This window comes from Nycticebus coucang, chromosome 14 (genome assembly GCF_027406575.1).
Source record: "Nycticebus coucang isolate mNycCou1 chromosome 14, mNycCou1.pri, whole genome shotgun sequence".
NCBI lineage: Eukaryota > Metazoa > Chordata > Mammalia > Primates > Lorisidae > Nycticebus > Nycticebus coucang.
Window position 1 is genome coordinate 86,383,624 of NC_069793.1, and position 27,009 is coordinate 86,410,632.

General features: G+C 43.2%; 1 protein-coding gene across 3 annotated transcripts in view; it reads right to left on the minus strand.

Annotated features, from left to right (window-relative positions):
* The window catches only part of MAML2 (mastermind like transcriptional coactivator 2), a 364,900-nt gene that overhangs the window by 182,859 nt on the left and 155,032 nt on the right, over positions 1 to 27,009 (minus strand). The gene's annotated exons all lie outside the window — the stretch shown is intronic.

A 27,009-nucleotide genomic window follows, 5' to 3' on the forward strand; every position in this document is an offset into this window, starting at 1 on the left:
TAAGATAAAAATCATATTCTGAATTAATTACAGTTAGTTGCATGTCCTATAGTGTTTATTGCCTTGAATTAGGAAAGAATGTGTGTTTTAATAAGCTTTGTCCCGCTCCTGCCTGCTACAGTGCTCTTCCCTCACAGAAAGAAATCAGTAGGCACTCCTATGTTGAGTCAGCAGGAAACCAGGCAGAAAGGAGCCCGCAAAAAGACCTGGAGTGCTTATGTTTACGCATCCTGCAGAGCTATGGACATCAAGGCTTGGGGGAGAGGCCCCAGCTTACATTCTTCAATGCACCCTTCAGGTCATCTTCCAAATTAAAGGTATTCTGAATTGTCTTTTGAACCTTCAAAGTCAGAAAGCCCTGGATTTGAACTCAACTGTGATACTTACAAATTTCTCAGCTTTTAGCAAGTGGGTTGACCTAAGTCTCAGTTTTCCCACTTCTAAGGTGGAGGACTCATATTCATTCCCTAACTTACGGATTTCTTTTGAGGATTCAATAAAATAATGGACAGAATCTGTGTAGTCTGTGCTTGCCACATGACAGGTCCTCTTACAATATTATTCATTATAAATGCAAATTCGGGCAAGAGAACACATGGTGTGGGCTGAAGCAGAGTTTACCCTCCAGGAGTGACCCTCCTGAACACCTGTCTATTAATCACTCCACGAGGTTTGACAAACAGCTACAGGGCAGCCTGAGAGGCACTGCACCTTTCCCTGAATATCAGTGACCCCAATTCTGGCGGGAGGATAAATCTTCTATTTTAAAATAATTTCTCAAGAGTCAATAGAAAGAATGTCACTGAAGGAAGCTTCTAGAAACTGCAGAGCTGAGGAAGAGTGGGGCGTGTCCCTGAGGACCAGTGTCTGGGAAGATGGAAGATGGCCTGTGTACTGCCATCGGGAACATTTAGACCCTGAACAGTAGGAATGTGGTAGGGAAACAATGGAATTAAATTTCCTCAGCCTCCCCCACATAATCAATCACAAAGGAAATATGCCGTTGAGGGAAAAGTTCCTCTAGAATGTATTTTTCTATTTGTCTTTCTATTACCTCATTTCATAAATCTCCTTCCCTACCAGTGTGATTCCTTGAGCAGAGCAGCCCTGATCTTCCAGTCTCTTACTAGGTTCATTGTTTACTCTGTAAAATGGACAGAGGAATCTCAAAATCCAACAGATGCAGAAAGTAGCAGGTTAGGAGACGGACAGTAGGGTCAGTTCAGATGGAGAACAAGGTATGAAGCCAACCCTCCAAATCCCTTTATGTCACTGGCATTGCTTACTCCCTCTGGCATCTTATTTAAGATCGTGTTTCCTGCTAAGCATTCACGGGGTGAATAGTCTGGTGTTCATATTCTGTTCCACCTCCAGAATTTTGCTCAAAAAGTCTGGTGTTCATATTCTGTTCCAGAGCATCAACATGGCCAGGAACTTCCCACAGTTTAGCTTCTCACCTGTATCTCCCAGTTTGCCTTCTGCCCCCAAATCATGAAAAGTTGGATGATGAGATTTGTCTTGGAAACATAATCCTGGCAACATATGACTTTCGTTTTGCAGACAAGGACAGCTGAATCTTGCACACACCAGGTTGTGTCACCACTAGAGGGCTAATCTCTAGCTCCTGTGACCCCTACCATATTTTCAGCTCTTAAAAACGTTTCTTTTAATTAAAGAATAATTTAAATACTGACAAGACATGGTAGATTCCAGCTTCTGTGTGATTAGAGAGAAGAAAAATGAAGTTGAACAGTACATCCACAACCCCATCCACAGAAATGTCCCCTTAACTCTTGTTACCAGTCTAACTTCTTTACAAGCAGAATCAGGTTTGACTATTTTCTTCTGTTTTTTGAGACAAAGTCGCACTTTGTTGCCCATGCTGAAGTACCGTGACACAATCATAGCTCACTGCAACCTTGAACTCCCAGGCTCAAGTGATCCTCCTGCTTTAGCCTCCCAACCAGCTGGAATGATTGATTGGTGCACAACACTCCCACCAAGCTGGAATAATTGGTGCACACACCCCCACCCAGCTGGAATGATTGGTGCACACCACCCCAACCCAGCTGGAATGATTGGTGCATACACCCCCACCCAGCTGGAATGATTGGTGCACACCACCCCAACCCAGCTGGAATGATTGGTGCACACACCCCCACCCAGCTGGAATGACTGGTGTATACCCCCCACCCACCCAGCTGGAATGATTGGTGCACACACACACACACACAGCTGGAATGATTGGTACACACTCTCTCACCCAGCTATCTTTTTTTTTTTTTTTTTGTAGACTCAGGGGTCTCACTACCTTGCTTAGCTGGTCTTGAACTCCTTGACTCAAGTGATCCTCCCATCTCAGCCTCTCCAGCACTGGGATTACAGACTGAGCCACTGCTCCAAGCCAGTGACTTTTTCTTTTGCATTCATAAAAACAAGCCCTGGAACTTCCACTTGGTACAAAACAAACTATTTTATGAAAGGGCTGATAAGATACTCAGAGATCTTCTAGTTTTAGCCCTTGCTGTGTTTCAAGAACTGTACTAGGTTTCAGGTATTAGATGTTAATAAAGAGATAAAGAACTTGTCCTCAAGGAACTTACAGTTGGGCTTAACTACCCTGAGCGAGATGGTCTGGGAAGGGCTCTTTTCTAGGCTGTTCTAGACATAAAAAGCCCAAAGTTCTGGCATAATTTAATTAAATGACCAACTTTCCCAAGTAGCCACGAAAAATACTGCTTGTATAGCTGTGTCATTATCATTTCCTGCCTGGATAGTGCGACCCATGATACGCAGGCCTTCTGTGCTCCAGCACTTCCTCTGGGGATCTGCAACTTTTTCAAAACCCAGCTTTAGAATGCTGGCTGGAGCCAAGACTTCATTACTCACGTTACTGCTATGCCAAGCAAACTTCCCGGGCTTCCTTTACAGTGGAGAGCACTCTATAAACATTCTATAGTTTACAGGGATGGGCAGAAATTTCTTCCCCAAACCTGGGGCTATCTGGGCAGTTTAAGGGTACATTTCTCTTACTTCAAACAAAAATTGGCAATTGCTAGCCCCAGACAAAGTCTGTGTCCTTCTCCCATTCTCTGTCAAGAAAAAGGTGGATATTACAGAAATAACTGAGGCCCTGAGTAGGACTGATGAGGCTCCTTCCAACTCTACAAACTCTTCAACTTTCTATTTGTCTAGAATGGCTACCTCCTGGGTGACTCCCTTATGTATGACAACTGTCTTAAGTCCACAGTGTCATTCTTTCTATCAGAGACTTTATTTTTTCAAAAATGAAACAGCCCTGGAGATCAGCTGGAAATAGTTCAAATGAGGAAACTGAAGCTATGAGAGGTAGGTGCATACATAGTGTCAGGGTCGCAGCCAGGGTTAGCAGTGAACTGCAGCGCTGTCATGCCCTCGCTAACTAAACAGTTCTTATTCCAGTGTCCCGTGTTGTCTATCCACAGTTGCTCCCTACATTTTCAGAAATGACCTTTGTTTCTTTATCTATAGGTTGTCCAACTCTTTGCTGCTGTTCTGAAAAGTGTCCTGAATACCAACTGCTACTTCTTAGGGATAACACTGCTCAAGCAGCACCTTTAAAATAGATTTTCATTGCTGGGGCAGGACAGAAACCCATGGAAGGAAGCTTTTGGGAAAAACAAAAAAATAGTGGGCTTTCAGAAATGCAAGCTGCAGGCTCGGCACCTGTAGCTCAGCAGCTAGAGCCCCAGCCACATACACTGGAGCTGGCGGGTTCACACCCACCGGGCCTGCCAAACAACAATGACAACTACAACTAAAAATAGCCGGGCACTGTGGTGGGCGCCTGTAGTCCCAGCTATTTGGGAGGCTGAGGCAAGAGAATTGCTTAAGCCCAAGAGTTTGAGGTTGCTGTGAGTGGTGACACCATGGCACTCTACCAAAGGTGATATTGTGAGATTCTGTCTCAAAAAAAAAAAAAAGAAAGGAAAGAAAGGAAGGAAAGACAGGAAAAAAAAGGAAAGAAAGAAAAGCTGCATGAGACAGATCAAAGAGCATTACATTGCCTTCCGGTTGTGGGTCATTCCATCTCAGTGAATCTAGCCAGGAAAGCACAGACATTCAGCTGAAAGGACTTCAGAGATCATCTTGTCAACTCCTTCAGCTTATAGGTGAAAGAAGCAAGACTCAGAATACTAGAGACTTGCCCAAGGCCACAGAACTACTTGCGAGGAATCTGGACCTGTCTGGTTCCCATCTCACTGTCCTGTAACAATGGCCTATGGCCCCTGGTGTACCCAGTGGTCTTCCCATCTCAGAGTTTTGTCACAGGACTCTTGCTATTTAACTCTTTATAAGAAATTCCCAAGAAAGCAGAAGATGCTCTGGATTTCTGTTTTTTAGAAAGTTACAGATTGTGACACAGCCTCAAATTGACCTCTTCTACAGCAGGAAGCATGAGCCAAGGCGTAACACATCGCTGCATACAACACAAAAATACGAAGAATGAGAAGCGGGGGCAAGAAGTCGGGTCCAAGATCTGACGGCCACTGTCCATCACGCTCGCTCTGATGCATGGTGCTTAGGACAGACTGTGTCGTTTTCATAACTAAAGCAGGTGCAAAAAATGTCCAGTTCAAGGGCAGTAAGCCTCCCCACAGAGCTGACTGGGGGAAACACACCCTCCTTCCTATTTTCTTCCTCATCAAACTTGTGCAATATAAGTTACTACATGTCTGAATGCCCAGAAATTTCAAGAACAAAAAAATTTTAAATAATTTATTATAAATAATCATTATTAAAAATGTATAAAATATAGAATATTATAAAAGACACGAAATAGATCTATATATCTACCATCTGTAGATAAAATCCATTAATTTTCTCAAATGTATCTTTTCAGTGTTTCCTCTAGGCACGCACATACACAGGTGTTTTGCAAATAAGCTGGCCTCACATTATTACATGTTGTTTTGTAATCTGCTTCCACCTTTCCTTCCCACACTGCAATTTATCAGAATATTTCTTTTTTGTAAGTGGTTCTCAAACTTTACTGAGCATCAGAATCACCTGGAAAGCTTCTGAAAACACAAAATGTGGAATTCTCAGTCATTTCTGATGCACTAGCTCTAGGGTAGAAATCCATAGTTTGCATTGCTAACGAGTTTTTTGGAGAGATTACTGGTGCTGCTGGTTTGAGGAACACATATTGAGAACCACAGTTGTACCATAACTTTTTTAATGGCTGTAATCTATTAGGGCTATATTCTATCTATATTCTATTCAGATGTGGCAAAACAATAGACATTACAGCTGTTACCAATTTTTCACTCTTATGAACAATACTATAATAAATATTTTTGCATATTTCTTTCTTTTTTTAATAAAGAGCTTTACTGGCTAGGCATGGTGATTTACTCCTGTAATCCCAACACTTTAGGAGGCTGAGACAGAGGACAGTTTGAGGCCAGGAGTTCCAGACCAGCCTGGGCAACATCGTAAAACTCTGTCCCTACCCAAAAACAATTAAAAGCTTTATGGAGATATGATTCACATCCCATCAAAATATAACTTTTACAAGTATACCGGTCTTTGATTGTTTCTTCAGGATAAATTCTAAAAAGAGGAATTGCTTGGTCAAAGATTATACACATTTTTAAGGTTTTCAATACATACTGACCAATCGACTTAGTTACATTCACATAGCAGAGGGTGAGAGTCTCATTTTCTGATTTCTTAGAGCAACCTCGAGTAATAAAATTTTAAAAACATCTTTATCAATTTAAAAGGAGAAAAAATAGGGTCATATTGTTGCTTTTGTTTGTATTTCCTTAATATCAATTGAGGTTGAACATTTCCCCCTACATATTTATTTGGCATTAGTCTGTATGATTTTGTAAATTGCTCTGCCTCAGGCAGGATACTTGTACAGGTACTACGTGTTGCACAAGACCATAGGACACATGTCATCTTCATGATAGACTAACGGATGCAGAATATCATATGTAAAATATTTCCCTACAATTCTCATTGAATACTAGCATTTCTCTCTCCATTCTCTCTCTCTCTCTCTCTCCATTCTCTCTCTCTCTCTCTCCATTCTCTCTCTCTCTCTCTCTCACACACACACACACACACAACTGTGAAGGACTTTTAGGCCATGGGGAACTCCAGGGAAACTCCCACTAAGGATTAAGAAAAGACACATTGAGTCAGTTTTACTGCTAACAGCCATCAGCCCTTTGAATTTAGTTAAGACATAAGCGTGATCATGTTTCTTTAGTTGATTTTACTTAAGTTAAATAATTTTTCATCCTGTTTTCTCTTACGGTCTGGGGGCATGCAGATTCAATCTGGTAGACTGCACAGTGAAAGCTGGAAGGAAAAAGATCCAGGAGGGAGTGGCAGCTGCTCGTCTGAGCCACCACAGAAGCCACACAGGTAAAGCTTTGGTGAAGAATTCTGTATTCTTGGGTCTTTGGTATTCACAGGGTTAGGGTCATATATATTTTACAGTAAAGGAGGGCTGGAGCTCAAAGCATCCAATACAAAGGCACTGTTGGTTCTAGGCTTCACCCAGAGATGCAGTGAAAGCTGTCTAGAATTTTAAAGAAGTGTTTGTTTGTTTGTTAGAGACAAGGGTCTCTTTTTATCACCCTCAGTAGAGTACTGTGGTATAACAGCTCACAGCAACCTCAAACTCTTGGGCTCAAGTGATTCTCCTGCCTCAGCCTTCCAAGTAGCTGGGACTACAGGTGCCCACCACAACGCCTGGCTATTTTTTGGTGATAGTTGTCACTGTTGTTTGGGAGGCCTGGGCTGGGTTTGAACCCGCCAGCCCAAGTGTATGTGGCTGGTGCCCCAGCCACTGAGCTACAGGCACCGAGCCCAGAGTTTCATTCTCCTAAATTTCTTCTGAATCAATACAAGGTGAGTATCCCGTTAGATCCACAGGATTAGAAATTACATTACCTTGTTCTGCCCTACTGACTGCTGACCCCCTAAAAGCCATGTTTTATGAAAATCTCTAAATCATCTTTGCTTCTCCCTTCATACACTCTTCCTGTGGGTTACCTGCTCCCATGGCTCCAACTCCCATACAAACTCCATGTCTCCATTTGAAAGCTTGCTCCTCAGCTGCCTTGATAAACACCTTCTGGGATTTGTTTTCCCTGGAAGGACCAATAGACAGATGATTCCAATCTAACCTATTTATTTATTAATTTGTTATTTTTGAGACAGACCCTCACTCTGTTGTCCTGGGTAGAGTGCTGTGGTGCCATAGCTCACAGCAACCTCAAAATCTGGGGCTCAAGCGATTCCCTTGCCTCAGCTTCCCAAGTAGCTGGAACTACTGGCGCCCGCCACAATGCCCAGCTATTTTTAGAGATGGGAGCCTCACTCTGGCTCAGGCTGGTCTTGAACCTGTAAGCTCAGGTGATCCACCCTCCTTAGCCTCCCAAAGAGCTGGGATTACAGGTGTGAGCCACCGTGCCAGGCCTCAACCTGACCTGTTCCAAACCAAGCTCTTTAACTCTCTCCATCTCAAACTCCCCCTTCTTAGAGTTATTTCAGTCAATTGTGGTGCCATTTCTAGTAGAAAAATCACAGTGTGATTAGGATACTTGCTATTCATTTGGTCCCTGATCCTGCCCCTGCCTCAGACCCTGTCTTGTAGTGAGTCTTCCCTCTCTGGTCTCCGCAGCTCAGACTTTCCAAGCTCCTTCAGCCTTCCCAGCCGGCCTGCCTTCATTCTAATCCACTTCCGCCTCCCATGCTGGCCCCCAGGAGTGTCTTCCCATTAAAGAAATCTGATAACGTCACTCCCCTGCCTGAAGAGGCTGCCCAGAGGAATGATGTACATTCTTCAGCACAGGCATTAGTGCTTTTCCTACCAGGCTCCTGGTCTCTCTCTCTCCCTCCTCCCTCCCTCCAGGCTCTGCTCCAGTCACATTCACCCTCTGTTTCCAGAACAAGAGTTATTTTTAGCCATTTACCCCTCCAGGTTGTGTGCAGGTTCCTCCCTCGTATTTGTTACAAAATCTCTTCCTGACCCTTGAATGATGCCAGCTGAAATGAATCACCTCCTTCATTAATTCATGCTCTCATTCAACATATTTACTTTGAGTACTGAATGTTTGTCAAAAAAAAAAAACTGTGGGCAGTGCCTGTGGCTCAAAGGGGTGGGGTGCCGGCCCCATATGCCGGAGGTGGTGGGTTCAAACCCAGCCCCCGCCAAAAACTGCAAAAAAAAAAAAAAAAAAATGTAAAAAAAAACCTGTAAAAAACAGAAACCAAGGAAACAGAATTTCTGTTTTCATGGAGCCATCAGTTTTTCTGGAAGCCTTTCTCCACACCTTTGGCAACTAATAGTTTTCTCCTTCCTCTCATAGCATTCTGTTCTATTGTTATTAGAGCAGTTCACAAGCCAGGGCCTACTGTAATTGCACCTGTATGTGCCTGAGGCCTGGATCCCTGATAAGACCCTGAGCCCCTGTGGTCAGAGCGGAAGGGGCTGCAGCAATGAGTCTTCTTCCTCTGCATGTTTGAGGAGCACATCAAACACAGTGGTTCAGCACGTGGGTTCTGGATTCAAACATGTTTGATCTGGGTTCAAACATCTCTGCTATTTACCAGCTCCTGGAATCTTGAAAACATTTCTTCCTCTCTCTATGCTTTGGTTTGTTCCATTGTTAAATGAACATAATACTCTAACCATAAAGTTTTAAGGATTAAAGGGGTTAATACATGAAAACAATTAGCACAAAATATGGTAGGTGTTCCACTTATATTAATTCCATTATGGTGCCTAGTAATAGAAAGCCCTCAGTAAAAGTTGACTGAGTGGATAGACATTATTTAAATATAATAAGTCCTATCTATCTAGTCAAAGACGGCATTCACAAGAATGAGAATGGTGAGGAGAGGACAGTGGTTCTCAAGCTTTTAGTAAGCTTTAAAATCTCCTAGGGAACCTATTACAAATTCACATTTCTATCCCTTTTCTGATTTAGTGATTTTGGGGGTAGATTTCAGAACCTGCATTTCTAATAAACACTATGTGGACAGAGTTGTTGGATCATTCTTTGACAAACCCCAGCCTGGACAGACAATCTTGGACTTCTTTCCACACTGAGGGACTCAGAATGTCACCTGACCCCATATGGGGACGGGATAAGTCCTGCTGACAAGGGGCTACAGGGGACCCTCACAGGATCTTCTGTAAAGAACTTCGGAAAGGGAAATCCATGATGTGGAGATCAGCAACAAGGACTGAGTCATAAAGTCGTGCTGGTGTGGGGACTTGAAAAACTATGGAGTGATCCACTTGGGTTATTTCGCAAGAAGCAGCATCACAGCCATGAGATAGGGGGCCTCGGTGTTGGTGTTCATATGGGAGCTTCACCATAAATTTCATGTTGGGTTGATCTATCTTTATTGATCTGTCATAAATTACCTTTGTGACATTCTGACATTCAGTTAACTTCTTTATGCAATGTGTTGGTTAAGTTAGAGTTTCTCTAAGATTCTCCCAGCCCTGTTTGGACTCTCATGCAGTTCGGACTGAAGGCCTGGAACAGTCAGTGCCTTCCTGAGAGACAGCAGTCTACTCTGTACCCACCTGGGGTCTGTTTCCAAATGTCCACCCATAGCCATACGCCTGGATTTCTAAAGGTGAAGAGAGAGTGCCAGCACCACTACATATCCGGAGCCAGCACTCTGCTGTTATAGAAACTCAAAAGCACACCGGAAACAAAGAGCCATTCCCCCCCATCCACCCACCCCCTGCCTTCAGCAAACCTCCTCCATCTAGCACTTTCCCCAAGGCTGCATTTACCCCACTCTCAGGCCCTGGGGATGGGGAACCCAGAAGGTGGGTGCTTGAGCTACTCCTTCCTAAAAGGGTTTTGCTGAGGCCACCTGTTAGAAGTAAGCAGGTCATGCCTTGGATGCAAATTGAAAAGGGGCTGTCAAGCATCACACACCCTTCCTACATCATGTTCTGAGCACACTGTCCACACTGTGCCCAAGTTTGAGAATACAGTTCCTGCTTGGCCAGTGTTTTCTAGCTTTTTGCAAACAAGGGAATCCTAGCTTTTGATCATTTCTCCCTATTCTACCCATATCATGTGGTGACAGATTTTTCTTCCAAATTGCATTAAGTAATAATTACCATTTCTCCATTTACAAAGTAATCAAAGACACAGATAATAGCTAATCAATGCTGCTCATCTTCGCCAGAATGCCAGTGTAATCATTTTTATCATTCCAGTGAAGAGCAGAGAAAATTGGCCTCTCAGTGAGTTTACTCCGTCTTATCACAGACACAGTTTACTTTCTGATAAAGCTTTTTGGAAAACGGAAGTTAGCTCAAGAACCTTGATTACGTCTTGAACTGTACATTTTCACAGGAATCTAGCTAAGCAGGAGGAGCACAGGTTCCCTGTCTTAACAAAGATGGGTCAGACACACGGCTGATGGCTGGATGACCAGGTGGTGAGGGACAGAAAGATTTCTAGACTGAAGGATGGGGCTGAAAGGTGTGGAAAGGACAAAGGAGGAGAGTGGCTTCTATACCTAGTTTCTACTGTTTTGTTTGTTTGTTTGTTTGTCTGTCACCCTGGGTCAGTGCTGTGTTGTCAGCTTAGCCCACAGCAATTTCAAACTCTTAGGCTCAAGCAATCCTCTTGCTTCAGCCTCCTGGGTAGCTGGAAGTACCAGCACCAGCCACCACGCCCAGCTAATTTTTCTCTTTTAGTAAGAGATGGAGGTCTTGCTCTTGCTTAGACTGGTCTTGAACTACTGAGCTCAAGGAATCCACCCAACTCAGCCTTCTAGAGTGCTAGGATTACAGGCATGAGCCACCACAACTGGCCTCAATATATGTTTTTAAAAATGAATTAATGGGGGGGTGGCGCCTATGGCTCAGTGAGTAGGGCGCCGGCCCCATATACCGAGGGTGGTGGGTTCGAATCCAGCCCCAGCCAAATTGCAACAACAACAACAAAAATCATTTAATGGGCTGGGTACTATGGCTCACATCTGTAAGCCAAGGTGGGTGGGTTGCTTGAGGTCAGGAGTTGCAGACCCGCCTGAACAAAAGTGAGACCCTGTCTCTACTAAAAACAATTAGCTGGGTGTTGTGGCAGTCACGTGTAGTACAAACTACTTAGGAGGCTGAGGCAAGAGAATCTCTTGAGCCTAGGAATTTGAGGTTCCTATGAGCTATGACACCATGGCACTCCAGCTTGGGTAACAGAGTATGACTCTGTCTTACAAAAAAAAAAAAAAATTAATGAACATATGTGAGCATTTTTTCTTGTGTCTGTAGGCCATGCATCTGTCTTCATCAGGGCACACATCACAAAATCCCAAAACTACAGATGTTGGCATGGATGCAGAGAGAAGGGAACACTTCTACACTGCCAGTGGGAATGCAAGCTAGTAAAAATTTTTTGGAAAAAAGTTTGGAGAATGCTCAAGGAACTAAAAGTAGACTTACTGTTTGATCCTGCAATTACTCTACTAGGTATATACCCAGGTGATCAAAACTTATTTTACAATAAAGACATTTGCACCAAAATGTTTATTGCATAATTCATAATTGCCAAGAAATGGAAACAGCCCAAGAGCTCATCAACCCATGCATAGATTAACAAATTATGGTATATGTACACCATGGAATACTATGCAGCCATAAAAAAGACAGACGTCACATCTTTTATGTTTACCTGGATGGAGCTGGAACATATTCTTCTTAGTGAAGTATCTCAAGAATGTAAAACAAAGTATCCAATGTACTCAGTACTACTATGAAATCAATATATATAATCACCATTCAAATGAATGGTAAAACATAACTATAGTCTAGAAAGTGGAAGGGAAGAGGAGAGCCAGGGGAGGAGAGAGGTAGAAGGAGGGAGGGTGTTTGGGGGGACCTCACCTAATGTGCACGATGCAATGGTACATTTCAAAACTATTAAGAAAACAGTATAATTGTGATGGATGTTAGTTTAATGTAAGCATTTCACATTGTATATCAAACCAGTACACGAACCCCATAAATGCATCAATGTACACAGTTATGATTTAATAAAAACGAAAGGACAGTGTCCCTTCTAGTTGTCAATGCAGGCAGGAGACTAATAAAAGAGAAACAGGTGTAAAGAGGACGGGGACAAGAACCCCCCAATCTGCCAACTGCACTGCATTGCTGTTCCGACATCAGAGACCTCGCCTTACTTGCATTTCATGTTCTAACAGTAACTCCCGCAGCCCTGGGGACAGATGGACACACAAGTCACAATGTATTTGACTGACACACAAGCCACAATGTATTCTGATACATAGGACCGGGACTTTTGGTTTTTTCGTACACCAATATGTCCCCAAAGCCTAGATCTGCGCTTGTCACATAATTGGTGCTCAATAAATTTTGGCTGAATGAAGAAATAAATGTTAGAAACCTCACATCAGGCCATTCTTTCTGTGGCCATAGTCAAGTAATGTTTCCAATTAACCCTCACCAAGGTAGCCTATGGCTCATCAGCAAAGCAAAAATGTGTAATAAACCTTAGCCCAGGTACATTTATCACCTGACAAGTACACCAGAGGCTAGACTGGTGGTGTTCAGGTCTTTGCTTAATTCTGAAGCAATGTATGCCAGCTTCCTTTTCAAGATAATGCTTAAGTTACAGGAGCAAAGTTCAGCTTCTTTTCTCAAACTGGTCTCTGTTTTCACCCTCTTACATGAGAAGGAGAGCCAGCTCATTTCCAACTTTGAAGACTCATCCTCTCCAGTCACACACTTTTTGTCCTGAAGTGGCCCCCTTGCACACAATGACATGAAAACATAATACTAGTAGTAGAATAAATGTTGCATGAAGCAAGGTATGTCTTCAAGGCACTTATAATCCCAGAGAATGTGGGGTTTACATTTCACTTGTCCTGCTACAACACTTTATAAATTTACTCAGCTGGTTTTAATAATTATTTTTTAAAAACACTGGTGAGAATATTTTTCTGTGTGTACATTATGGAATGAGAGACTCTTACAACAAGAATTTAACACCAGCAGAGCACATGTGTACAGATGGAAAAACATGAGTAATTCCCTTTCATATGTTTTCCAGCCTCTTGACACGGAGAACACCACAGGCTGAATCACAGCCCGAGAGCCTTTCTAATGGACATCCTTTCTGCCAATTGCCATGGACGGTAAGATTCTATTTCCTTCTTAATGTCCTTCTCCTTTCACTCCAGCACAATAATTTTCAGGATTTACAAGCTGTCTCTTGCCAGGTTGTCTCCTAGGAGAACCCTTTTGCAGAGGGTTTCTGGGACCCAAGAGGCTGTCGGGGAGTTCTGTGGACGCAGACTACAGCTCTCAGCGCAGACATCTCAGATGTCCCATGTCATACAAAATGGGCAGGAAATGTTTAACCACCCAAGGAAGAGACTCAAACACAGAGAATTGCTTTTATGTTTCTACTGTGACACTCAGGAAGCAAGAGAGAAGAAAAAGTATTCTTAAAAAAAAATAGTCTCGTAAGAAAGAAACTGGAGAGAGGGGTTGATTTCCAGGGAGATCGAGGTACTTCTTTAATAGGGTAACTCTGAGAAGACTGGGGAAGTAGAGGACCGGGTTCGGGGCACAGTCCAGTCTGGCGTAGAGAGATTTTTACAGCCATCAGCATAGAAATGGAAGCTCTGTGTGAGAAAAGGCTAAGAGGGGACAGGAAGAAGAGGTCAGCCAAGGAGGCAGAGGATTTGTTTTTTTGTTTTTTTTTTATTGTTGGGGATTCATTGAGGGTACAATAAGCCAGGTTACACTGATTGCAATTGTTAGGTAAAGTCCCTCTTGCAATCATGTCTTGCCCCCATAAAGTGTGACACACACCAAGGCCCCACCCACCCCCCCTCCGTCCCTCTGTTTCCCCCCCATAACCATAATTGTCATTAATTGTCCTCATATCAAAATTGAGTACATAGGATTCATGCTTCTCCATTCTTGTGATGCTTTACTAAGAATAATGTCTTCCACGTCCATCCAGGTTAATAAAAAGGATGTAAAGTCTCCATTTTTTTTAATGGCTGAACAGTATTCCATGGTATACATATACCACAGCTTGTTAATCCATTCCTGGGTTGGTGGGCATTTAGGCTGTTTCCACATTTTGGCGATTGTAAATTGAGCTGCAATAAACAGTCTAGTACAAGTGTCCTTATGATAAAAGGATTTCTTTCCTTCTGGGTAGATGCCCAGTAATGGGATTGCAGGATCAAATGGGAGGTCTAACTTCAGTGCTTTGAGGTTTCTCCATACTTCCTTCCAGAAAGGTTGTACTAGTTTGCAGTCCCACCAGCAGTAGGCAAAGGATTTGTAAGAGGAGAGGAAGTGCACAGGCTCTGTGAACGCCACACAAGCCGAGGAGAGAGGCTTCAGGAAGCAAGAAAGCAGGCCGTGAGCAAGGCAGCGGCCGCCGAGGAGCCCCGGCCTCCTTTCCTTTCTCCTCTCCCCGACTTCACTATGGACTCCTCGTGTTTCCAGCTCCCACCTTGCTCAAGTCACAAGTGCTTTTCCTGAGAAAGGCAAAAGACGTGTTTTGGGCTCTTTTAATTTTTGGAAACGTGTTCATTTTGTCTCTTGTTTCTTTAGAACAAGGGAACCAAAGGAAACGTTCCTGGTGTGTCCCCCATGTGCTAAGCGCTGACTTACGTGAGAACATACAAGCAGCAGTGGTCTAGGGAAAGGCGGCTGCAGAACTGCTAAGGCAGAGGCACTACCCTCCCTTCCCTGTCCGTCCACAGAGTGGGTGCGTTGCGGGCGTCACATTTACCTTTTCATTCCTTCACTCCCGAGAAAGAAACCCTGCCTAGTTCACTCGGTGTCACGAGGTCATGAGGATCTAAACGGCTGCATGAATGGAAAGCACTGTTGGGGGATGTCTGCATTTTCTGCCCCCGGAGGCTTATACCACTTGCATATCCTCCTGGAAGTCTTACCTGGGATACTCCTGTCTATAAGGCCTGGCAAGTAAGTCTGTGAACTCATCCTAGGAAAAGTGCTACATACCCCACTGCTGACTACCACTATGGTCACCTCTGAAGTACTCCCTTTGGGAAGCTATGCACCGACCCTAGCACCTAGTCCACTCTTCAGAGCAATTTTGGAACTCTTTTTCTGGAATGGCTATCACAGCTGTCATCATATTACCCTTGATGTCCTGAATGTCATCAAAATGTGTTCTTTTCAATATTTTGTTTATCTTTGGGTCAAAAAAAGTCATTGGGGACCAGATCAGGTGAGCAAGGAGAGTATTCCTGTACGGTTACTTGATTACTGGCTAAGAACTCCCTTACAGACAGTGCCATGCGAGCTGGTGCATTGTCGTGATGCAAGAGTCATGAGTTGTGGGCCAAGACTTACAGTTAAGATTTTCCTGTTATTCTATTGATGTTTACTTGGTTTGCTATGCTTCTCACAGTCAGCTAATGATGCTAACACAAAGTTTGGCAAATTTTTGTGATGTTTTCATCAGTTCTGCTCATTATTGGCTTCCCCGACCTCTCTTCATCAGTGATGCTTTCTCTCCCCTTAGAAAAACATTTACTCCATTTATACACTGCCATTTTCTTCATGGCATTATCCCCGTAGACTTGGATGAACCTGTCTCTGCTTTCCACTCTTGCCAAGCTTGACAAGAAATTTACAAAGTTTGTTCATAGCTCTAACTCAAACTCTGACATTCTCCTGACAGCACACAAAAACACACAACAACAATAACGGACACCACTCAGCAAGACACCCCCACACACTGACACGAACGCAGCCGTGTGAACCTTACTGAGATGTCTATACATGTAGTGCTGCCAACGTAAGCACACCGTGGCAAGTTCATGAACTTCATCCTCAGACCTCCTCAGATGGTGAGTACTCTCATCTGAAAATTGTAGTCAATATTTGGATGTTACCTCCTTCACTTAATTATTTATGCATCCTACAAGTCTGATCTCCCAAGCAAAACACTGTTCTCCTTAACAAGACAGACTGTGTCATACCCCTGTGGAGTACCCACAAAGCCTAAAACTTTTCAATTGTTGACCTGAATTAAATGTCCCTTGTGGCAACCAAATCTCTTGCTACTATTTCCCTCCAACAGCAATTTTTTTTTTTTTTTTAAGGAACACTTCTTGACTTGGCCTTTGGCTAGAGTAATATTCTTGGAGCACAAAAACCCTAAGGCATTGTTTGATAATTACCATTCAGCACTTTGGAAACTGTCGTGTAAAGCAGCCCCTTCCCAGTCTGTTACACCAGCAACATTGAACAGTGCAACAAGGGAAAACTAGAGGGAAGGATGGCTCAAACTCCTAAAGCTGACAACTTCCTAATCCAAGCCTTCTAATAACCACCACAGAGGAACATTTATTTTAGGATCCTTGCCTGCACCCTCATTTCTTCCCCTACTGCTTGTTTTGTGACCCAGAAAATTTTACCATCCTTGCAAGAATAAAGGAGTGTCAGGTTTTCTTGCAGTAGAGATGCTATTCCTCATCAGGGAAATGGAAGCCAAATTAAACTTTGTTCTGCAATTTTGAAAACATATCTCAAACGCAAGCCAACAAAAATTTCCCTGGCTGTAGTTGCGCTGGCTTTTTATGATGTGCAGAGCAAAACACTGCAGTAGCCCCCGGCTGCAAATACCAATAGAGGCAAGTCAGACATTGTCAGATACTCCGTGAATCAAGAGGAAACTTGGGCTTTACTAAACACACTTAACACACCAAGAAAAAGGAAAGTCAGTTTCCTATGTGTGAGCCAATGCTCTCTGAAACTCAGTTCCATAACTCACCTATTGTGAACGCAAAATATAGGCTGCCCCTAATTCACATAATATATATAGGATAACAAGAGCACAGGAGAAAAAAGATGCACCAATTTTTATAGTACTTTTTGTTTAGGATATGAAATCACAGGGACCTATCTCTTAAGGTAAGTGTAATGATCTGAATTTTATAGATACACTGTGGGAGGCCAACATGGGTGTGGATTGCTTAAGCTTAGGAGTTCGAGACCAGCCTGAGCAAGAGCAAGACCCCTCCTCTACTAAAAATAGCAAAATTAGCTGGGCATGGTGGCAGGCGCCTGTAGTCTCAGCTACTCAGGAGACTGAGGCAGGAAGATCACTTGAGCCCAGGAATTTGAGGTTGCTATGAGCTATGATGCCACAGCACTCTGGCCTGGGACAACAGAGTGAGACTCTATAAATAAATAAATTTTATAGGTAAAGATGAGGTTCAGACATCTTGTGTCATTAGTTCAAAATAATGGAAGATGTCAATGTCAAATCAGTACTTCAAAGAAGACTAAATTCTCTGACAAATCCACACTCATTTAACCCCACATAGGTGGGGTTGTCTCCTTATCCTTATCCTTATGGGTGATACTAGGAACTTAATATTTGCTATAATTATTTATAGATATTTGTGGAAAGATGTATTTCAATGTTTCACTTACAAAGATGAATGAGCAATTATTGAATGCCACTGGGCGCGGTGGCTCACTCCTGTAATCCCAGCACTCTGGGAGGCTGAAGCAGGTAGATTGCCTGAGCTCACAAGTTCAAGACCAGCCTGAGCCAGAGTGAGACCTCATCTCTAAAAAAAAAAAAAATAGCCAAGCATTTTGGTGGGCGCCTGTAGTCCCTGCTACTCAGGAGGCTGAGGCGAGAGAATTGCTTGAGCCCAAGAGTTTGAGGTTGCTGTGAGCTATGACACCATGGCATTCTACCAAGGGTGACAAAAGCAAAATTATTGTATGCTTACTATAATGTATTGGATACTATGCTGTGTGATTTATACACACTATTACACTTAACCATAAAAAGAAGCTGAGAAAAAAATTAGTGTCTTCAGGACTAAAGTGGGGGGCCCACCCTGAGGTAGGAGAGAGCTAAGGTGTCCAGGATCTATTCTGAGATGCTGTTAATAGGGAGAAATCCTTTTGGGTTGGACATAAAAATTACTTGGCACTCAGAAAGCTTCTGATCCCACTCTGGTCCTATGAGAAAACAGAAAAAGTAAGGCTACTTTTTGGAAGCCCAATGTAACTGAACTGTATTCAATGAGGAAGATGGATGTTGGCAGTTACAGAAATGGCATCAAGGGCTCCTAATTAAGGCCACCAGGTAGTGGGAAGGAAGGAGCTCTGGAAGTTGAGGGCTGGATGAATAATGTCAGGCACTAATCTTTCCAGGGTTCAAAGGGGTTTGAGGGAGCTTGGATGTAGTGATACTGATGGATGGCAGCACAAAATCAAAGCCTGTTTCCCTGATTGGGACGGCACCAGGCAGAGGAATCAGGATTGACACACTATATGCCAAGCGCTCTTCTGAGGACTCAAAGTACACAGGTGAGAAGAAGGAAATTCCCCAGCCCTTATTGTAGACTTAGAGCCCAATGGGGGAATAAATACGCCACTCCTGGTCCTATTTCAGGCCACTGTAGCTGCGGGAGCCAGAGTTACACATGTAAAACAGACATGGAAATGTATCAGGAGAATGTCACTCTACTGAAAATCTCTCCAGATAGATTGTTGCTTTAACTCTTGATTGAACCATAAAAGTGTAGTCACCGCCAAATTGCAGTGTTCTCAATTACTGGAGTTCAGTTGTCACTGGCAGGAGGCCCTTTGAGGATTATGAATCATTACCTATACCATGTTATTAAATGGGAAAAATATGTTCTAATAGAATGTGACTGTCAATTTCAGGGGCATTCTGGTCCCCTGGGAACTGAGCAGCATCACAGAGGACAGGGATGACACCGGGAGAGAGGCAGGATGCAGGTGATATGTGCATTCATTTCTTTTCACAACTTACATGGTAATGAGGCAGTTTTTATCCAAAGTAGCATTAGTAGCATTTGCAGACAACTATCCAAGTGACAGGCCACTGGCAAAATTACAAGGTGTGTCTTACACTGCAAAAAATCTGACAATGTTGGGGGATGGGTTTTTATTTGGGGCTGAGTTTTTCTAGGCCATAAAATATACCCAGAAATACACCCCTTCTTCACAGAGAGGCTGCAAGGACATTGAATGTGTTTCTATTATTTTCAAACACCTGCGTATCTGATCTAAACATTTATCCTGAAATTATTAGTGACACCGAGCCTGTATTTCATCCAAAGGATCTCCATAAAAGTCAGGACGGGAGAGGAAGGAACATTTAAGAGAGGAAATATAGCTTGAGAATAATTAATTTCTTTGTGTTACAACACATACACAGTGGTATTTTGAGGGAATTATTGAGGGAAATGAGAAAAATGGAATATCCTGAGACCTTGGATATGTGCTTATGTTTGAATAAGATCTTGTACACAAGGACACACTTTTCAAATCCTGACAAGAGCTACAATTTTTGTATTCTCTAAATTAAAAATTAATAATAATAAATTTCACTTCTAAATGGCATTCCTTTATGAGAGGCTTTCTTTCCTTTTTTTTTTTTTTTCTTTTCGCTGCCAGCCTGAGCCATCAACACACAAAAAACACATTAAAAGTGATTAGAAAAAACAATAAAAGGCATCTGTGGGTCCACGCAACTCTCTCAGACAGTTTTATAGGGAGGATCAAAGATGTGGGCCTCGATTCTGTGATAAACCAAGGTCGGCTGCCATGATGAGGACACGGTCCCCTGTCAGGGCCTTGTTTTTAATGCCCGTGGAGAGAGAGCAGGCACACAGCCTGTGACAGAGGGAAGGGCCACCTCTCTGAAATCACCCCTGACTTTGATCAGGAGGCAGAGCCTGGGTGGGACACATATATTTGATCTGAAGAGTTAAATTCTCCCTCAGCTAGCTTTCAGGGACGACCTTACCATGCTGTATGTCACCAGCCACAGAGAAACATCAGTTCACCCCTGCCACACGTCAGAAAATGGCTGCAGGAGTGAATCCCTGTGAAGGGCAAAGTGAGCTGAGCGACCAATCGCCTAAACCTGCCAGCACCACAAGGAATCAGAGGATGTCACAAAAGCCAGCTTTAATCAAGCCTGATTGTGGAAAACATGAAAACCCATCCAGCTGCGGGACAATATCTTATTAGTTGTCACCAGTGTTGCAGGAGGTAGGTGTTAATTGTCTCTTGTGCTTCTCTGGGTAAGTCTGGTACCCGGTTTTGCTGTTAAGTTGAACACGGATTAGATGTGAGGCAGAACAAAAGGATTGGGAGGATTTCTAGGCAACACAATCTCTTACAAAATGACACGGCTATTGGGGGAAGAAGATAATGGCTTGCGGAATTCTAATTTTGACCCTCTTCTGAAAAAAGAATCCAATTTTAATAATCACTGCCCAATGAAATGGTCCTCCTTGCAGCGCTGCGGGCTGTCCGCGTGCCTGAATTTGATTAGACAGTATCCTGAGAAAGGGTCCATCTGCTTTTGTCCCTGAGTGCTTAAGTCTGTGTGAGTGTCTGTCAAGTCTGAATTATTCTGCCTGACATTGTATTTCTGCCCAGCAACACAGTGCTCCATGTTGTGACAATGACCTTACCTGCCAAACACCTTTCAAACAAAAGGTCTGGTTCACCCGGGCTCATTATAACGAGACATGCCAACTGTTATCCTTCAATCTGCAGAAAGAGAAATCGTTCAGATGTCCAAAAGGAAGGATGAAAATAGGTGTTACAGAAGCCAGAGAATGGAGAAAATGCCCAGGATCAAGTAGCAATGTTAAAGAAAAGACTTCAGGTGCCTCAATCTTCTCTTTTTCTGCTCTTTACACCTTCCAGACTCCTTCTTTATCTCTTTAACCCTCTCCTCGGAAAATCTTAGTAACCTCAAGATTTATGCTTCTTGCCACCTTTTCAAGCCTATATCAAGGGAAGAATCTAATACTGAAGATGGGATCAGATGGCCAGGACTCAAATCCAGGCTCCCACACTAACCAGTTTGTGACTGTGGACAAGTCATGTTCTGGCTCCAGCTCTCTGGAGGTTAAATGATATTCACATTATTTCGGCTGCAAAACAGAAATAAAAACCAAAAGCCAGCAAGCATTGACTCTACTGCAGGCTATCTTGGCCTCAGAGGGGCCTGGCGGGATGCCATAAGGACCTGAGGTGGCCACCTTTGCTCCACTCTGTCTTCCGTGCCTCACAGCCTCTCTTGGGGCGCCTCTGCTTCTCTTGGGTCTTTCTTATTCTCCCCTCACTTCCCATTCTCCTGTTTCCTCAGAGAATAGCCAGGCTGGGTCAGGTCCAATGCACGGTTCAGCTGGTGGTCACTCTGGCCAACTAAGAGCGTGGCATTTGTGGTGTTTCTCTGAAGGACCGCAGCAATACATCCATTTCATATGCTCTTCTGGCAACATGATTTTGACAGTGGTGGGTCTATGTTTTGTCCTCTAAAAGCACATCTAGAATGTGTGACTTCTCTGATTATCAGAGGAGAGTGGAAATTGGGCTGCCTGACTTCCCCAGCTAGGTTATAACAAGGACAGGGCTTCCACTTGGCACTCTGTTTTGTGGTGCCCATGCCTGGACGCCAGCCACTAGGTTGTGAAGAAGCTCAGTCCCAGAAAGGCCACGTGTAGGTATTCTGGCTGAAGGCTCCAGCCAAGGTTTCAGTCAATGGCCAGCACAGCAGCAAATGCAGGGTGAGCAAGCCTTCAGGTGGCATCACCCCTCCACTCACAAGTTGCTCCAGTGGAAACCAAATGGAGCTAACCCAGGGTGAGTTAGCTGTTTAAATCATGAGCCCAAAGCCAAAATAAAAGTTGTCATTGTTTGAAGCCAGTCAATTTGGGGGTCATTTGTTATACAGTTATAGTAAGTGGTGCTCCTACTGTCTAGGTTAAAATTTTGCGTACAAAGAAGGCAGATGTACCTCCACAAAATGACAAGCCTAGTGTTTGAAGACTGGGGCGCTAACGAAGCAGAAGCTGCTTAGCTGCTATCCGTCCTCTCCGTGTCAATGCTCCTTCGATCAGGGCCATCCCCTAAGTCTCCCCCTCCAGGCCAAGACTATACTTCTTCCTTTTTGTTATTATTTTATTTTTTTAATGAAAGTTCCTAAAATAAAAAGTCTGTCATTAACTGAAATTAAAGGGTAAGTAATTCAATAGCTTCTTCTTTTACAACACAAACTGTCTGCGTTGCTGTCGGACCTATATACACACCAGCTACTGTATCTTGTGCAACTATTTTCATAACCAAGAGAAGCAACTATCAGAAGGAACACCTTTCTTTACTTTCCCTTCTCCATGCCCTGCCATCCTCCCCATGAAGTCTGTACAACATGTTATTTGAGAATAAGCCTAAGATGCAAAAAATATAGCTTTTGGCTAAGTGTCAAGGCAGAGCTGCTATCTAGAAGAGTGGCCATTCAAACTGAAAACCCACTCCTTGTGGCTTCACGCACTGGGCAATGCATGCTGACAGCCATCAGTGACCACGATCCCAAACTGAAAAGCAGCAGAGTGAAACTATTCAGGAAAGAACACTTCTGGGAAGAGCTTGGTGACTGTGTTTGTCCCCGGCTATCTCTCCTTCATATGACATCAGGAGAAGCAACAAAAATCAGCAAAAATAAAAAAATCTTTCATATTGTAAAATTTCCAAACCCAGTTATTATGTCTTCTCATTGCTCTTTTAAATGTTTAGAATGGCCTCCTGTGTGTGTGTGTGTGAAGACAAGCTAACTTTCAACAGATATAGGGGAAAAATTGATCTCAAATTTGAAGACCTGAGTTTTAATTCCACTCTCTTGCTGAAGTTTCCTGTGTTATTCTTTGTAAGCTACCATTTCCTCTTCTCATAAGAGATTCTAAGAGCTGCCTTCCCTGTGTCCCATATTTTGATCTGTTTGCTTTACTAAATACGTATAAAAGCTCTTTGCAAAGTGCGAAGGTTTATAAACATTAGAATAATGACTATGAAGATAAAAACAACCAGCCACATGTAACTTCGTCTTTTCCCACTCCACAGCCTTACACATTCAACAAACACCCATTGAGAGCCTACCGTGCGTCCGGCAGCCTGTTACATGCTTGTCTATGTGACCAAGAAGTTCCGTCTCTTCCGAGGTTTCCTTCCCTACAACTGACCCCCTCCCCCTTGTAGGTGACACCATTCCCTTCTTCACTGAATGTTCAAGACCACAAAAGCAGATATTGCTACTCAAGGTTGGTTAACTTCAATTAACATTTGCTAAGCACAGACTATGGCTAGTGTTTTTATTTAAATATTTCATTTAGTCCTCATAACAGCTCCATTATCCACATGTCATTATTACTACTTTATTGATGAGCGATTTTAAAGGTCAAAGAGGTTGTCCAAAGTCACTTGTCAGTCAGTGGGATTCCAACCCAGGTCTTACTCTCAGTCCTCTGCTCTTTTCATTTCATCATGCTCCCATTTTGGATGGTTTCTCTCATTGGAGAAGAAATGGGGAGGGTTCTCTTTACATTTCATCAGAAGAACAGTTTTATGCTTTTCTTTTTTTCAAATCATATGTAGTGTACCAGTTAATTATGGTGCAGCAACAGGAAACTGTGTTTGCAATCTCTTGAACGTCCTTTCTAAAGATGTTTTACATTCAGCATATCTGTTTACATTTTCCAAAGTCATGAACTTTGTATTTCTTTTCTTTTCTTTTTTTTTTTTGGTTTAATATAAATATTTATTTATTTTTTTATTGTTGGGGATTCATTGAGGGTACAATAAGCCAGGTTACACTGATTGCAATTGTTAGGTAAAGTCCCTCTTGCAATCATGTCTTGCCCCCATAGTTTCAGGTGTATAGTAAAATTGCACAGAAATCACAGCGTTCCATATGCCTCTCTCCCTAACTCTGCATTTTTTACACGATTATTTTTCTCTATTTCTATAACCAGATAAGGATGCTTTTCATGAATTCCTATTCCACCTTTCACTATTATATTAAAATTAGCCATACACACTACAGAATTGGATATGGGATTTAGAAGTAAATGCGTAGGTTTGCTTTTAGCATCAACTATGGAAAAGCTGCTTGAATATGTAGAGGCCAAAATCTTGCATTTGCACTGTGCTGAGCGGGAGAGATGATGCACCCACTTCTATTCTTGGATGTTGTGCTCCCGGGGCAGCCTCACGCCTCTTGTCACTGAGCCAGGAGAAGTGAAGCCTTAAGGAGCAACATTCGGGGGGGGGGAAAAAAGCATGAAAAATGGTACAGGAGATACCAAACATTTTATAATTCAGAGCCTAAGTTAAAGCTCAGATTCCAAGTGGAATCTGGGAAGGGCGGCTACACTTGTAATTGTAACACTTTGGGAGGCTGAGGCAGGAGCAGTGTTTGTGGTCAGGAATTCAGGACCAGCCTGAGCAAGAGCTAGATCCTGTGTATAAAAAAAGCGAAAAGTCAGCCAGACATGGTGGAAAAGCGAAAAGTCAGCCAGACATGGTGGCATACATCTGTCGTCCCAGTTACTTGGGAAGCTGAGGCAGGCGGATCACTTGAGCCCTAGAATGAGCTATGATGGCACCACTGGGCAAAGGCGGACAGAATGAGACCCTTTTTCAAAAAAGAAAAAATTCCAAGTGAATAAAAAGGGACTCTAAATATAGTCATTACTTCTATATTTGTTAAATGTTTCTAGGACTTAAAAAAATAAAATTTAAAAAGTATTTCAGGATTGAGTGTATTCAATCATTTTTATTTCTTACCAGAGAAACAGTCAGTGGAAGAACAGCAGAGACTTACAGTCCTTTCTTCATGCTCTTTATGTTTGATTAGTCCAATTGGCACCCCAAATCCATTACACAAAGACTTTCAGCACCCCGATTTAAAGAAATCTAAGAGGAGGGTGAGTGAGAAATGACTGCAGAGACTGAGCTACTCTTGGGGAAGCCTCCCCTCACTGAGGGACAAGGGGCAGGTCACCTGCAACCCTCCACCCTGTGGCCCGGCAGCCTCGGGACGTCTGGTCACATGCAGTTGTCAGAAACAATGTGACTTTGGAGAACCTGGCCTTCTGGAAAAGGCACAGCGAAGCATTAAAACCAGACTGCGTTCTCTCAGGTGAGCAGCTGTGGGCTGATCAGGTGTCACGCCATAGGTTCCTCTCTTTGCAGCCTGTTCCCAGTATGTTTTCACAGGTGCTAGCATGTGAGGGCGGTGTGTTTCAGGGAGGTTCCACCATGCTGACGGTGGCTGAGCACTGGGTATTCCGCAGAAAAAAACTGTCAAGGCAATTCCTCACGACTGGAGGAAAGTCTGTGCAGAGGAACGTCTGTGCGGTTTCCCAGCCTTGTCCAAAGAGTCACTGCTACTAGCTGGGGTCAGATCAACGTGTGGGCTGCAGAGCAGTGCACCAGCTTCCCTAGGAGCGTGTCTGCTCTGCCCAGACCTGCGGAGTAGGAAGCTGACCTGAGGAGGTCCTCAGGTGATTTGCATGCCAGGGCTCAGCCGTCCTCAAGCTTGAACATGCACATCAGGGGTGGGTGCGAGCTTTAGAACCCTGCAGTGCTGCAGCACTTTCTGGGTCCTGTCCTCTAGTCCTCTGCTCTCTGTTTTTATGTTTTTCTCAGCCTGATAGTTTGCATCTATTCTGTCTTGTGCTGCAGTCTGGATGGGGCCAAGTTCACGAGGACTGTGCGTAGCCCCAGAGCCTGGGGCACAGATCTGCAGCACAGACATCACCAAGAAATACAGACTCTTAGAAACAGGGATCTTAGAAATGCGGACTCTCCACAGGCCTGCGGGATCAGAATCTGCATTTTAACGAGACCTATGATTCATATACACATTACAGTTAAAGAAATCCAGTGCACAGAGCCCATAAGTTCCTCCTTTCAAATGGATGGCATAGTTTACTTTCTCAGTGTAATAAGCTGTGTCAGATACCTGCACACCAGAGGAAAACACACGGCAATACAGCATAATTAGGTCTCGCTCCTAAATGAATTATATATTAGCTTTTACAAATTGCCTGCCAAATCCCAGGAGAATCAGACTACTTTTTGGAGTCCCTAGGAAGAACAGATGCACAAAAGTGGACGATAAATGTGGAAAGGGGATGGCAAGAGGGACTGATGCAATAATCATTTTGCAAATGTTGGCTACCAAGTTAATTAACGCACATGCATCACATTTTCACAACAACTCCACTATGTAGGAACTGTTATGATCCTCATTTTACAGACGAGAAACTGATGCTGAGAGCTGGAAATCTCTTGCTCAGAGTTACATACTCAGAGAGTGTCAGAGAGGCAATTTGAATCCATCAGTACTCGGCTTCGGAATTCAACCCCAAACAACTACAGGTCACCATCCCGCGGAGAGAGGTGTTTTACTCAGAGGCTAGCACAAGCACAGGTATCATAGGCACTATGTGATGTGTTAAGGCAACTGGATTCAGAGAAGCAAGTTTCCCTTATTTTAAAATCATGGCCCAAACAAATAAATGTGAATACTGCCTAAACCAGCAATTTTCAACCTGTGCATTGCAGCACACTGGTGTGCTGTGAGAGGATATTAGGTGTGCTGGGAAAATGTTTAAAGATCATTAATTAAATTATTTTCAAAAGAAGTTCAAAACACAGTAAGTATATATATATATACATATTTTTCTCTCTTTTTTGGGATCAACACAATTTAAGTGTGCCGTGGAAGTTTAACTATAGGTTCAAGTGTGCTGTGAGATAAAATAAAGGTTGAAAAACACTGGCCTAGATCCTGCCTTGCTACTGAACAGGAGTCTATTCCTTGGACATTCCTGATTCCCTGAGTTGGAATAAGCATTAACCTTATCCCCAACTACCAGTATCCCCAGTGGTCCTCTGAGGGGCCTTTCTCACCTCTATGTACCGAGTTGTTCCCGTGCACTCATTTGATTTGCCTTCTCCACAGCTTTTGCAGAAGTGCGAAAACTAAATGAGATATAAAGTGTGGGACATAGGAGGTAGTTAATGGAAACCCACTGTTGTGTAGTTGTCACTAATCAAATATAGATTCTGGGTTGCTATTTTTCTTAGACTTT